General features: G+C 46.8%; 1 protein-coding gene and 2 long non-coding RNA genes across 5 annotated transcripts in view; all 3 read right to left on the bottom strand.

Moving 5' to 3' along the window:
• LOC135396590 (uncharacterized) overlaps positions 1–14,338 on the bottom strand; it is a 356,249-nt gene that overhangs the window by 328,999 nt on the left and 12,912 nt on the right. The window lies entirely within an intron of this gene.
• LOC135397938 (uncharacterized) overlaps positions 1–14,338 on the bottom strand; it is a 71,337-nt gene that overhangs the window by 55,382 nt on the left and 1,617 nt on the right. The window lies entirely within an intron of this gene.
• LOC135397936 (uncharacterized) lies at positions 8,473–9,549 on the bottom strand. The gene is made up of 3 exons (XR_010423896.1): positions 9,232–9,549; positions 9,053–9,175; positions 8,473–8,685 (listed from the first exon to the last, which is right to left on the bottom strand). It is a non-coding gene; the product is annotated as an uncharacterized LOC135397936 (long non-coding RNA).

Raw genomic sequence — 14,338 nt, 5'->3', positions numbered from 1 at the left:
GGGTTTTGGAAAACATAGTCAAGCTCATTTACACCTTACACATAAATAACTGATGCTGTTTTAACCATAGAAATCATAAGTAGAAAGGCCAGAAGAAAAGCTGGGAGAGAGAGTGATGGGGGAGAGCAAAGGAGTTGTACCGAGGCAAGACCCTCTCCCAATGTCCAAGTCCGGGAGGCGCCATGATCGATATTTTGGATTGGGCCGGATTTCGCCACAGCCTTTCCACGTGTGAAGACCAGGCACGTTCGGCGCAATGGTATCCAATCCAATGCAAGTCGCTTCCGCTTCCGCTCTGCTCCGCGTGCCATGCCGTGTGCGAAGTGTGTGTGTTTTGTCTGCCATCACGTGTGCGCTTGGATTCTTTAGCGAACGAGTATCGTACGGTTTAAATCTTGTGCTGCAACATGAAACAACAGCGCAGGGCACTCGTAGGTGCCACTGTTCGTAACACGCTAGGCCTACCGTATCGATCATGGCGGCTCACATGTTGAGGTGCTCCTCTTCGCTGGCTTGGTTTCTAGTGATTATGAGAGTTCAATGGTTTTAACACTAGAAACATAAAAGCCTGTTATGGCAGGAATGGGCTCCACGTGCCCGGTGAACGAAGATGAAGTGGACGGCGGCACAAATTGTAGACGACGGTGAAGACGACAATGACTGGTGACGATGCTGATGACGGACAGAAGGAAGGAGAAAAAATTGGGAAGTTATCGCGAGTCCGACTTAGTCGCGATTAAGTCGGATTGCGTGGCTACACAAGTACACCTACACAGAAAAAAAAGAAGAGGAAAGGCGATAAGAGGAAGAGTTCCGTCGGTGAAAGAAGACGAAGAGCCAGTCAGAGCAGAGAGTCAAAGACAGTGTGAGTCAAAACATAGCGTCACAGTTTCACAGTCTCAAGGCACAACGTAAAGATGCAATCGTGTCGTAGTCCTAACGCACAGGTCACAGGTTACCAAATAATCAACTTGGGTCACAGAGGAGATCAACTTGGTTGACTCAAGAAACCGCAGCGCAGTCCGCAATGCGACCGCTTGGTGGTGTGCTGGCCAAGGACCTAAAATTTTCGCAGTGTCAAAAGTACGCGCATCCAGGCAAACCAAGCTCACTTCTACAGGGGTTTTCACGAAAATCCCCCGGCTGAATAATTCGGGAACAGGTGGCGCTAGCGAAGAAATTTCTTTTTGGTAAAGATCCTTGGGACATCGGCCATGAACTGAGTAGTGGGCGGCTCATTTGCATACGCTCACTAATTAAATAAACATGCTAACTTTCCACTTTTACTTCGCACGCTTACGAAACTTCTGTTTTACTCATCCGGACCTTCAGCGAAAAATATTGCAAGAAAAAGAAACGCGTCGACACTTAGTGATTTTTTCGGGTAATTAATTGGTTTCGGTTTACATATTTCTTGCTCGGAGCAGTGCACCAATGCGCTCTTTGGATCAGCTATCCGGCTGTCAATTTCATGTTCATCCGCCTGGTTGACACACGGGTGTGACGGAAGATAAGGAACTCCAAGACTTCCTTACGGACCGAACTGTCGCTGTCCGTACGTCCCAAGGCCAAAGCCCTCAGTATCCTTTTCATCAAGGAGTCCCCCAAGGAAGTATTATCAGTCCGACACTCTTTAATGTGGTGATGGCCGGCCTACAATCCGTAATTCCTCGCGAAGTGTCGTTTTCCGTGTATGCAGATCACGTCGCCCTTTGGACAGTAGGAAAATCACGCCCAGCCATACAGCGCCGCCTGCAGCTCGCTTTAAATAATGTACATACGTACCTCACGCACTTTGGGATGGACCTTTCACCCGAAAAGTGCGTCGAGCTCCCTTTCACGCGCTAAGCTATGACTAATTTCCCTCTTTGGGTTGGTGCCAAGAAGCTTGAGCCGGTAAGCTTCCACCGCTTCCTTGGCGTGGTAATCGACTCGGACTTGCGCTGGGCTCACCACATTAAACACCTTGAAACTAAAGTGCAGCGATGGCTCCCCGCAATTCAACATCTTTCTGGCTCAGGATGGGGCTGTGATCAGCGCTCCCTGCTTGCAGTTCACGCAGCGTTGGTGAGGGCGACTGTGCATTACAGCCTTCCTATTCTGCACAGGATATCAACAGCATCATTAAATACCCTTCGGTCCCTGTTTGCTCGAAGCCTTCGTCGCTGCCTCCGAGTTCCAAGAATGGCTGAAACACGGCAAGTACTGGCTGAAGCTGGTGAACTCCCGGTTGAGGTTCTACGTGAACGTGAAACGGCTCGGCACTTCCTACGTTTGCGTGCTCACATTCCCAGTCCCCCGCTCCTCAGGAAAATTTGATACCGCCCTGAAAGCGACTTCTATCGAGTAGAGCAGATGACACGCCCGACTCTCACTGGCTTCATAGCTAAGGACATTATACCGCCGGAAGCCCCCTGGTCTCTGCCGGTACCGCCGACTTTCGTAAGCCTTCCGAACCTTCTGGAAAGAAGAGATCAGGTCCCCCTTCAAGTCCTCCGAGTCCATTTTCATGCTCTGATAGACGAGAAGTTTTCTACGTTCACGGCAGCATATACAGATGGCGCATCCCGCAACAACAAGTCCGCCTCAGCATTCGTCATACCATCCGAAGGCGTATGTGCAAGGACGACGCCTTTCACATCCAACCTCCTCAACAGCTGCAAAACTCTAAGCCATCCTTTTCTTTCTAAAACACATCGCTGATTTTACCCCGCGGGAATGGGCAATCTTCACAGACTCCAAATCTGCCCTTCAAGCTATTGAAATTCCGGCATACGAGGCCCATCCGCACCCCTACTAGACTCGATGGGCTCGAACCCACTGGAGAACCCACTGGGATGGGCCCACTGGGATGGGCTCGAACCCACTGGAGAACTAGCCTGTGGCCTGCTGCGTAGACAGTGTGGTAAGCCATTAACACATCTGTGAAGATGTGTTAATGGCTTACCACACTGTCTACGCAGCAGGCCACAGGCTAGTTCTCCAGTGGGTTCGAGCCCATTGTGGTGTCGTGGGGAACGAGCAGGCCGACAGCGCCGCAGAAGCAGCACTCTCGTATCGGACACGGACCAGTATTGCTCTGCTGAGAGGAGACCGCCGTTCCATTCTGCGACGCCTCGTGACACCCCTGGCTTCCCGCCAATGGACAACCGACATTCTCCCCCCATCTTTGTTGAGCAGAGTTGATCCAACGCTCGCTTTCCGCATGCCACGAAACGCCTCTCGTCAAGATGCTGCATTAATCCACCGAATGCGACTCGATGTGGCCTTTACAGCTCAGTGGCGTTACCGCTTGAGACACGTTGACTCTCCCACCCGTTGCCACTGTGGTGCTCTTGAGGGTCTGAAGCACATTCTTCTTCATTGCCCCCACTACCAACCTTCCCGAACCGCACTTTCCGAGTCTCTTAGTCAGCTGGACTCTCGCCCCTTCTCCCTATCGAAATTGCTTGGTCCCTGGCCCAATCCAGCCCAGCAACGATCTGCGCTCAAAGCTCTTTTGACATTTCTGGACACCATCGGACTTCGATCGTTATTTTGAAGGGGCTCATTATTTTATTCCCCACATCCCCACCAGCAATGGGGTAGAGTACCGCCTCTCGCGATGAACCTCCCCACTCTCCCCACTCCTCAACCTCCCCACTCTCCATCTCAAAATAAAGTTGTTGTTGTTTCCTCTATGTGCACACCTCGGTTCGCCTATAAATGAGTTTCCTGGAATATTTGAAAAAGAAGAAGAAGAGAAATGAGTACTCCAATCTACAATGACGGAGGACGGGAATCCCAGCACTGAGATGGATCCGTATCGAGTAACGTCTTCTCTTCTTTTCAGCCGATTCAGTGACCCCCTGAGGGATGACGCTGAAATAAATCATTTAAAAATAAAACATTGAGAAATAAATGACGTAAAAATCTACCGTTCAAACTAACTTTTCCAAATGAACTCTGTCAATATCCACGGCAGTGATTTCCCCAGAAATTCACTACTGGGGGGGTGCCGAGCTTTCAAGGGGGGGGGGGGGGGGGGTCATGCTTGGTGAAGGTTCCACTTACGGAATTTTTCTTAGACACGGAAAGAATCGTGGCACAACGATGACATACTGTACAGCTTTCCCGGTTTATTTGTACGTGTTATTACTTTAGAACACACTACATTAGAATAGAGATTCATTATGAACGGCATTTCAACATTAAGATGCATAATCACACGACCGACAGAGATTAGAGACTACCATCTTGTCAACGAACACATAGCAATCAACGGTGAAAACCTTACAACACCTCGCTTGGTTGAGTTGGGCGCAAATGGCTCTTGATGATCCACATTGAGTTTGCGTGCCCGCACGCATTTTTGCTCGTACATACGCGCAATATATGCATTGCACAGTCACTTTCAAATGATTTTGGACAAATGCATGGTACGATCATCTGCATGACTGTGGCCATACAGCCCAAGTTTGACAGCACAGGATGTAATTCGCTGCGCCGGACTCACTACCAGAACGTGTTGGTAGCCGAGCTGGGTGGGGTCACCTAAGAAATTTCAGGGGGGGGGGGGATGTTGCAAAAAGGCAGGGAGGGTGTACACCCCCCTGAGGGGGGTGTAGGGAAATCACTGATCCACGGTGACAAAATTAACTCGTAGAAATAAACGTCACGAAATCAACTCTTCAAAATAAATATTTCGAAATAATTCCTCTCTGATTGGTGGACGGCCGAAGCTCCATATGTCCGCCTCGGAAAATAGTACGGCCGTATGGACATTCAGCTACTCGAAAACAGCGTCTGTTTCGGCAACCACGTTGAGAGTAAACTCTCGTTGGGCAAAAATTCTGCTCGGGAGTTGTCACCATCTATTCACGTGGTCGAGACTGGGAGGTACCCGGGTTCGAATCCCGGTGCCGGCTGTGCTGTCTGGGGTTTTTCCTGGGTTTTCCTCAGACGCTTTCAGACATATGTCGGCACAGTTCCCCTAGAAGTCGGCCCAGGACGCACATTTCCCCAGGGCGTCAGTCGTGACGTTGCCCACATACGTGAGGCCGACAACGGCAAGCCCTTTCACCACCACCACCACCACCACCACCATTCTATTCACGTGACCGCACCCGATATCAGAAGCCACCGGAAGTACGTCTTCGGGTTTAGCCTCGTTCACAGCTCAACCAGGTTGAAGTGTGCGTGTACCGTGGGTGCTTGTTATTCCTGTATTCATGCGCGCGTCGTCTTCTGCACTTTTAAGCAGATATATTTATAAGAAAAGAAAGAAAGAAACGTTCGAATCGTGCGTTGCATTGAAAACAACGTTGTGCCACCCTTAAGTTAACACACGGCACATTCCCTCCAGCCTAACTATTATTTATTTTGGCAGTGTGTATTTTGAGAGCGTGGATTTTTCAGCGATTTATTGCGGAAGGTGGATTTTCAAGCCAGGATTTTTTATGTTAGATTTTTAAGAATTTATTTCGACGCACACCATCGCCTGAAACACGGTGCGCGTCGCAACATGTTTCATCACGGCCATGCATGGGATGAGTACTATGTTGGAGTCAATAGCAAGATGCAAGCAAGCTGGTGTAATCTTGGCAGAGACAACATGACTGAGTGAGTCTTGGAAGGACAACTTTTTTCTTCTTTGTTTGTGAGTCGTTTGTGTGTGTGTTCCTTCGTCCGTCCTGTCTCGTCGTTGCCCTCACACTCAAGGTCATGTTACCTCTGCCAATGAGTACTAGATGATGCGGTTGGTTCTCTTTTTTCAGTTTGTTGGTTCAACGGCAAAGCCTTGGTGCATGTGAGCGTGCTGAGAAAATATAGTAAGAACGCAACTATACGGCTCAACGCGAACCTGCATATTCCCTCAGTGGCCTCCGTGGATGAGTGTGCAGCGTGTCAGCCTACTGGTCTCAAGGTTGCGGGTTTGAACCCGACCGAGGATGCCTACAACTTGGTGGCAGCGTAGAAGTTGCTTCGTCGAGGAGCGTTAAGTATATGGTGTGCCGTGTGCCCCCCCCCCCCACCGCCCCCCTGAGATTTCCGCTAAGGTTAAATAAACCTCAGGTGGCCAAAATTAATCCACAGACCGACCACTCGGGATGGAACGGTATCGATATTCTTATCGATATCATCGGTATTTTTAGCCTGCGATATTATCGATAATTTTAAAGTATCAATATTTATCGATAAAAATATCGGTATTCACATCGATATGAATATCGATATGAATGCTGATAGAAATATCAGTAATTCGGCGCCTTCTGCGCGCGGACAGGAAAAAGGAGCGGGTCAACGAGTTTATTAACCATGCAAACTTAACGACTTTTTTCCCTCTCCCCTTTTGATTTGGTTTTGCAACTCAACGCCGATATTTCCTGTAAAGATGCGATGCACGTTAGGGGAAAACGCTGTTAGTTTCTGAAACTCCGTGAATCGTCTGGGGCTGCATTTCGTGCCGAACGACGCATTGGAATGTGCAGGACCAGATCACCGAGCGCACAATGTACACGGCTGTCGAAACCGAGGATTTTGTGTTGCTGGCGTTGCTCCGTATTCGCAAGCATCTAAGCAGGCAAGCTAGCAAACATCTTTTCTCCTCTTCTGCTCTTTTATTTTCTTACAAACAAAACAAACCAACATATTTTCTCATCTTCTCCTTTTTTTCTGCTTACAAACAAACATCATTTTCACAGCTCTTGCGCAAAATTGGACGAGTGGCAGCGCTCGCATTGAACACAAAGGCGGTTTCCGTATCCGCGCCCTCACTCAAGCACTGCCGGCAGCCGACGGCTCGTTACCTGAAGGAGTGCGTCAAAAAGAGCCGCTGTGACGGGCCGATTCTGGAGTTCCATTTTTTAACGTCCCGCATCATATGGCACCGCGAAGCAACTGTGGCTTTGGGCGGTACACAGACGTGTGTGGGAGTTCCGCATGGTTCAAGACGGGGTCGGCGCTCACCGAGCAAGCTTCTTGCGCAAGTTGCAACTACCAGAAAATTCAACGTGCGAACAATGTAATGAAAGCAAAACAACCGAGCACATCATAAAGGTTTTTTTTTTTTTTCAATCTTCACAGGAGGAAAGGCAAAGGACAGCTTCCACAAGCGGGCAAGCTCACTTTCAGGCATATTCTTTCCCCGGCGAGTGAAATATGGCAGACATTTTATAAGCCTATATAGTCTGTTTCGTAGAAGATAGCGGACGTAAAACGAGACATGCGCAACTCAAGAAGGTGAAGATGGACACAAAATAATCTAGAGCCAGAGCATCGTCCCAAGCTTCACTATCATTTACCATCGTCATGTTCATCTTGGCGCAAGTCGAAACGTCCCCCATATCAACGTGAGGGCAACTTCAACATCCGGGCAACCTCGTCTGCTTTGGAGTGCAGAAGAAAGACCAATCACGATCCATCCAATGGCTTCCGTAGCTTTCTTCTTGCCTTTGGGCGTTTATAGCGTTCTGCCGTAGCAGACTTGTCCCAGCGAAAACTGTAGACGTGCTTCATCAGGGAGGGAATGAGTATTTAACCGCGTACCTCGTGTGCCGACTGCATGGCTAGTAGTTCCCACGTGACTAATTGCGTATCGATGGCCCCTCAACAGGCGCGTGTAGTTAATCCGACACGTGGACCTTCCAACCCAGGCACGCTGTTGTTCACTTGAGCCGTTCGTATACAGTGATACAAACGCGTTTTATTAGGCAGAGATTAGGCTCCCCATCCGAAGAGGGTCGGCAGGATGTTTAACGGTGAACATCCCCGGAAAGGAGGGAAAACGCTTTATTGAAGTTCAGGCGCAATCCAGAACTAAGTTGTGTCGTATTAGGAGCATGGCCGCAGGGTCGCGTCCTATTGCCGTCCTGTCCCTTATTTTGTAGGCATATACAGTAGAAAGTAAGAAAGTAAGGAAAGTAAGGAACATTATTGGAAATGGCTGTTATTGGGAAACATGAGTGTTGTACGTAAAGCTACTGCAGACAAAATACAGAACTTCACCGCATAACAGAGTCTGGATCATCCATTGCGCAGTTATTGCTCCTCATTATTTGAGGAGAGTGCGAGTCATAGAGACCTTTTTGTGACAATTAAAGCATATCTAATTGGCATAAAAAATGTAAGTCTCCCACTTTCAAGAAATCAGGAGGGTAACATCTCATTACGGCCGAAAGTCTCATTACGGCCGAAAGTCTCATTACGGCCGAAAGTCTCATTACGGCGGAAAATCATTTAATACCTAAGTGTCTCATTACAGCCGAAGTCTCAATACGGCCGATGGTAGTATCATTTCGGTAGAAGATATTCGCCCGTAAATCGGATCACGGCCAAAAAGAAAAGAGAAGCGTCCACCATATTAGCAATCGCTGTGTTGTATGCTTCCCAAAGTGTCTCCGAGGCGGGTGTGCCCTCACGGCTTGTGTCACACACAATGGTTCATGCACATGCACAATACTGCAACGGTGTTTCATGCATCCCCTCGTGAAAAATGTTTTTATTCCCATACTATGTCATACGATCTTTGTATCTGTCATGCCATTTTCTCTCGGTATTCGAGCAACATCCTACTCATTGGTTCTGTGAGCAAACTGTATGTGTGTGTTCTGAAAAGGTTACTCCACAGGGGCATGTACCAGGAGCCACATGACCTATGACCATGATATTTTCCCCCACTAGCTGCCTTCTACAATTTACGTCCACCTGAAATTACAAAAAAGTACATAAGGTGCTATACAAAACAACACATGCTCTTGTTTGCTGATGCCTGCAAGACATACGTTGTCAACCAGATATTTTTTTCATATATTCAAGACATATTCAAGAAATTATGGACAACAATGACAATTACGTCATAACGATGCAGTTACATAGCCAGAAAAACATTTCAGGGGTTGTCTTATGAGGCCCTTACATGAGGTGGAGGAGCCCCCTCGTTCATTTTTTGGGGCACTACATTAGTGGTTATGCCGCTGCACTGATGTCACAATGTTGTAAGCATATGTCATCCTGGGCATTCGGAATTACTCAGCTACAATATGTAAATTCATAATCAGTATTCAGAAGTTACCTGCAGGCTTCATGCTGAAACGTGTGTGCGCAAAACACTTCCGCTCTGGTGGGTGTCGTCGTTGGTTTAATCATACACGCAAGACAATTGCGAGCACATGGAACGTGGAGCAGTGGCAGCAACCTGAAAACGATACATTTTCGCGTTACATATGAGTAATCAAAAACAGACCGCTATACCTTCCCACATGTTTGGTTTTGTCGTTTGTGGATGCACTAGTAGGGGCACAGCACTTGGCTGGTCACATGTAAGCCACAACGTGAGAGGTGCCGATATCCGGATTACGCCATAAAAAAAAGTCTAGAACCATGCACACTTCTCCATGCAAATATATCAGCATCGCCAGACAACATACCCATATGTATCCATGTACATGTGTTGTAATGTTCCACACGGAAGACCCCTTGTCTCCAGCCTAGAACACTGGAACGTAACTTTATTGTTCTCTTTCGCCACCTCTTCCTCTTCGTCTTCTGATTTCCTTTCCTTCCTTTCGTAATGTGAAATTGTGTAGGACTGAAAACAGACGCCAACATACCTGTAATCCAGTGTCTCATAAGTTTACTTCGGTTTCCTGGTAGCTGCCATGGAGTGCAACACAACACACCAGTTGCGTTTCGCCATTCACATTTCGCAAGCGTCATGCAATCCCACGTGACTTCCTTTTGTTAAGTGAAAATCACACCCGTCATGGACATACGAGGGTGGTTCCATAAGTTTCCGACCCGACCAACTTTTAATAGTCATAGAGACGAAACAAGTGTATCATTTCTCGACATAGTCACCCTTAACTTCGATGCACTTTTAACACCTTTCAACCTTTCAACCCTTGAAAAAATAGTCCGAAGTTTTGTCCGCAAAATGCTGGAAAACTGCCTCTTGCACCTCACTATCGTTTTGAAATCTCCGTCCTCTGAGATCCCTCTTCGAGTTTGAGAACAGGAAATAGTCACTCGGTGCCAAGTCTGGACTGTAGGGTGGGTGGTGTATTTCTTCGAAGCCGCACTCCTTCAGTGCAGCCGTGGCAACAGAAGCCGTGTGGACAGGGGCATTGTCCTGGAGCAACCGGACACCTCGACTCAACCTGCCGCGCCTCTTTCCCTTGATGGCGTCTCACAGTCGGTGCAGGAGTGAAGCATAATAAGTCGCATTCACTGTGGTGTTCCTCTCTTTGAAGTCGATGAGGAGAACCCTGTGACAATCCCAAAATATTGTTGCCATGATCTTCTTTGTGGATTGTGTGACCTTGGCTTTTCTTGGGGGTGCTTCTCCTGGTTTGCGCCATTCCATCAACTCCTTTTTCGAAAGGGGATCATAGTAGAGCACCATAGTCTCATCCCCTGTGACAATTGGCTTCAATATTTCTCCTTAGTTCTCTTGGCAGAGCTGCAAAAACTCTCTGGCACAGACGACGCGCTGTTGTTTTTGAACTGACGAGAGAAGTCGTGGCACCCATCTCGCACTGACCTTTTTCATGTGAGGGCCCTCGCCGATGACGCGAAAAACGGTTGTTTTGGAAAGCCCCAGCCTTTCTGAGATTTCCTTCACCTTCAGACGCCTGTCGCTCAGCACTTCCTCCTCGACAAGACACAAATTTTCTTGTGTCACCACTTCCACTGGACGACCATCGCGTGGATCATCTTCAATGGACTCTCGCCCCCGTCGAAACTGCTTAGCCCAGTCTTTTACTGTTGTGTACGACGGAGAGGCTTCCCTGTACACGTTGTCCAGTCGCGCTTTAATTTCTCTAGGCGAAAGTCCCTCTTTTGTCAAGAATTTTATCACAGCGCGGTACTCGATTTTTTCCATTTTATCTGAAGAGTGCACCCTGGCTGTTTGAAATGCCGCTCTCCAACCGACAAAAGCATGGAGAGGGTTGAGGGTGGTGTCCGGCCCTCCAACAGATGGTGCCACGCGTCCTTAATCGCATTTTCAAATTCGCGCGCATTTTCCACCTCGGGCCGGAAACTTATGGAACCACCCTCGTATATGTTCATCTCAGCGCTAATCCCGTTTTGTATGATATAGAAGGAGAGGGGATGAATACGCTTCATTTCGTGTTTTGGTATCTTGTTGTTTTGCTACTCTCACTTCGGATGGTGTCTGGCAACGTTGGGTGGTAGTAACTCGTTTCTTGTGCGAGCGAGCAGTTGCGTGCGGTTTACGATGTGTTTTGCTATTTTTTGGAGCTATAATCTGCAAATTATCGGACTTTAGCGTGTTCTTTATCTTCCGTCGTTGTCGTTCGAGCAGCGCCTGTTGTTCCGGCGGAAATTTAGTTGAATGAATCGTCACAGTCCCAACGTATATCGCGCAGTGTTCACCAAGGCCAAGTCAACCAAGTATTCTGGAGAGTTATGCTTTCGTAGACTATCTGGCTTAGCAGCGTGCTATCCACACATAGTTGCATTCTCACACAAGTAATTTGACTGAATCAAAATAGCCGAAGTACCTGTAGTAGATGTGGCTCGGTTTGTGTTAGTAGGTTTGCGCCGTTTGTAAGTCGTTGCGCCGCGCAACGATGCAACAACGCAACTAAACGCGCAACTTGCGCGTTTAGGAACAACAAATTTATTCGAAGTTAAGACGCTAAGATACGGATAGTGCATCACTGTACAGCAGCATTTATCATTGTGAGCTATATTTCATTGTTAAAATTTGTCGTCATATTTGTTCAAAAATAAAAGCACAAGTCGGCGGACTTGAATTGATCTCCTTGAATTGCTTACGGCGAACATCTACAAATCTTGTGCTTATGTGCCTTCGCGCACCATACTAGGCGCAAATACGTATCTGATTAGAATAAATATTTGAAGAGGAAGTCATTTAAATACATTGTTACTTATAGCTATTTTTCCATTCCAGTCACGTGGCAACTCGAAGGATTTGGAAAAAGAAAAACAACAACAACATGGCTAATAGGATGTTGCTGCCCAGGGAGTCCTGACCGAAGAGGTGAGCTGTTAAGATTACACATGTATCATATAGTTCTTTTGTGAAGTGAGAAATTGTGTAGTAGTGCATGAATGTTAATTTGTGCACTACTTTTGTAAAAAAGAAACGAGAAAAGGAAAGTGATACATGCATCATTTCATGAATTGTAATGTATCACTATTTCATATTCACATGTTTCCATTAAGTGAATGAACTAATGAAACTAAATTCATCTCATGGTCATGCTCTGTGTTTGCCTGGAAGTAACATGCTTGTCATTTTTTTTTGTCTAGATGAAGATTTATGTTAGCCTTGTATGAAATAACGGACACATATCAACACGTATGTATAGCTTGTGCGCATTAAAATCAGCCATGTAGAGTCAAATGCCTGTTTTTTTTAATGTTCTAGCCTATTCACGGTTGCTCTTTGCTTATTGCAGGTTTACTCATTCCAGAAGCAAGAACTGTACCATTGTAAGGCGAATGGAAATAAACTGACGTTGACTGAGATAGGCGTTCCTTCTCGGCCAGTGCCTGTAGGATGACTCCAAAAAACGTCACAACAAAGTTCATCTAGCTCTCCACAAGTAGCTAACTCCACATAGTAGACTGCTTCACAGCAACATCAACACTACCTTGTGGGTGTACACATTACACAATATGCTGAATTGTGCAGTAGTATGATAACATGCTGTTTCTTTCTCTCTCTCTCTCTGTATATATATATATATATATATATATATATATATGATAAGGACCCTAAGGGCACACTGCATGGCTTATACCCTGCTAAATGTATATCCATACCTGGCTGCAACATTGCATATCAATGAAGGTTACAATACACACGTTGACTTTTGGCCGTTATGAGATATCTTCGGCCGTAATGAGACACTTGGGGATTAAAGGATTATCGGCCGTATTGAGGCTTTCGGCCGTAATGCGACATCGGCCCTAATGAGATACAATCAACAGGAGAGGAAACGATGCCATCCTGAATGACAGTTGGCGCTGATCGAGTACGTTATGCGGTGAACCTCTATATTTAGAGTGTGCGTGCAATGGTGTTTCACCCTTTCACCGAATTCAGGTGAATCTCGTAGGCCAGTGCCTCCAAAACTGTGGGTCCCGACAGGTTCAGTGGAGGGTCCTGAAGCGGCTCACAGCAACTTGAAAAAGGGACAGCAGCAGTTTCCGCTAAAGTCGCTTCTCGAATTTTGGGCAGGGTTGGCAGGAAAGTACACGCCCTTGAGTACTAAAGCCGTGACGATGCTTCTTCCCTTTGACACGACATACTTGTGCGAAATTTTTGGCTTACTGCGCTGGCGTCGATGAAAACAAAGTACAAGTCGCAGCACAACATCCAGCCGGAATTTAGAGTTGCTTTCTCCAAACTCCGCCCTCGTTATGACAAACTGTGCTGTAACAAACAAGCTCACTGTAGATATCAGGAACAGCCATTCCTACTGGTATGTGTTTTTTTTTTTCTTCTTCTTCTTTTTGCGGTGGTGTCTAGTCCAGCGGATTCACCCTGACTTAAGTGCCAAATAAAATTTCAGCATCAATTTTGTGTATAACGGTTCACGCACTGAAATACAAAAGCTTGTGGCGTCGCGAGAAGACGGAGGGGGCGTTGCGACGCTATATTTTATATACCGTGTGTTTCAGTTAAATCCCTGGGCTGAATAATTCGCGAACGGGTGCACCAATAGAAGAACTTTCTTTTTTACAAGTATCTATCGGATACTGCCTACAAAGCAGCGCACCATATGAATGAGTGGGAGGCGGTCATTATTTAAATAAAAATTCAAATGAGTTTCGTGAAAAAACAACTTCTAAAGCAAGGCGCTGTCGGCATTAAAATGATTACTACCCCTTTTGGGAACTTCAGAGGACACCTTTTAGAGAAAAATCTGCCACTGAAGCTGGTCATTTGTTGCAGTAATTAATTGGTTTCGGTTTACATAATTTTGTCGCGGCTGGTCGCGGTGAAGCGCAAAAGGACGCTCTTTCACCCCCTTATCCACCAATGAATTACGTCCTTACACCAATGCATTACGTCCTTTTGCGCTTCGCCTCGACCAGCCGCGACAAAAATACGTAAACCGAAACCAATTAATTACTGCAACGAATGAACGCTTCGGTGGCAGATTTTTCTCTGAAAGGTGTCCATACTGAAGGTCCCAAAAGGGGTAGTACCCATTTTAATGTCGACGGCGCCCTGCATTAGAAGTTACGTTTTTTCACGTAACTCATTCGAATTTTTATTTAAATAATGAGCGCCTTCCACTCATTCACACGGTGCGTAGCTTGTACACTCTTAAAAACGAGTTTCGCCACATAGCACGCT

The sequence above is a fragment of the Ornithodoros turicata genome, chromosome 6 (assembly GCF_037126465.1).
Source record: "Ornithodoros turicata isolate Travis chromosome 6, ASM3712646v1, whole genome shotgun sequence".
Lineage (NCBI taxonomy): Eukaryota > Metazoa > Arthropoda > Arachnida > Ixodida > Argasidae > Ornithodoros > Ornithodoros turicata.
This window is presented reverse-complemented; position numbering and strand designations above follow the sequence as displayed.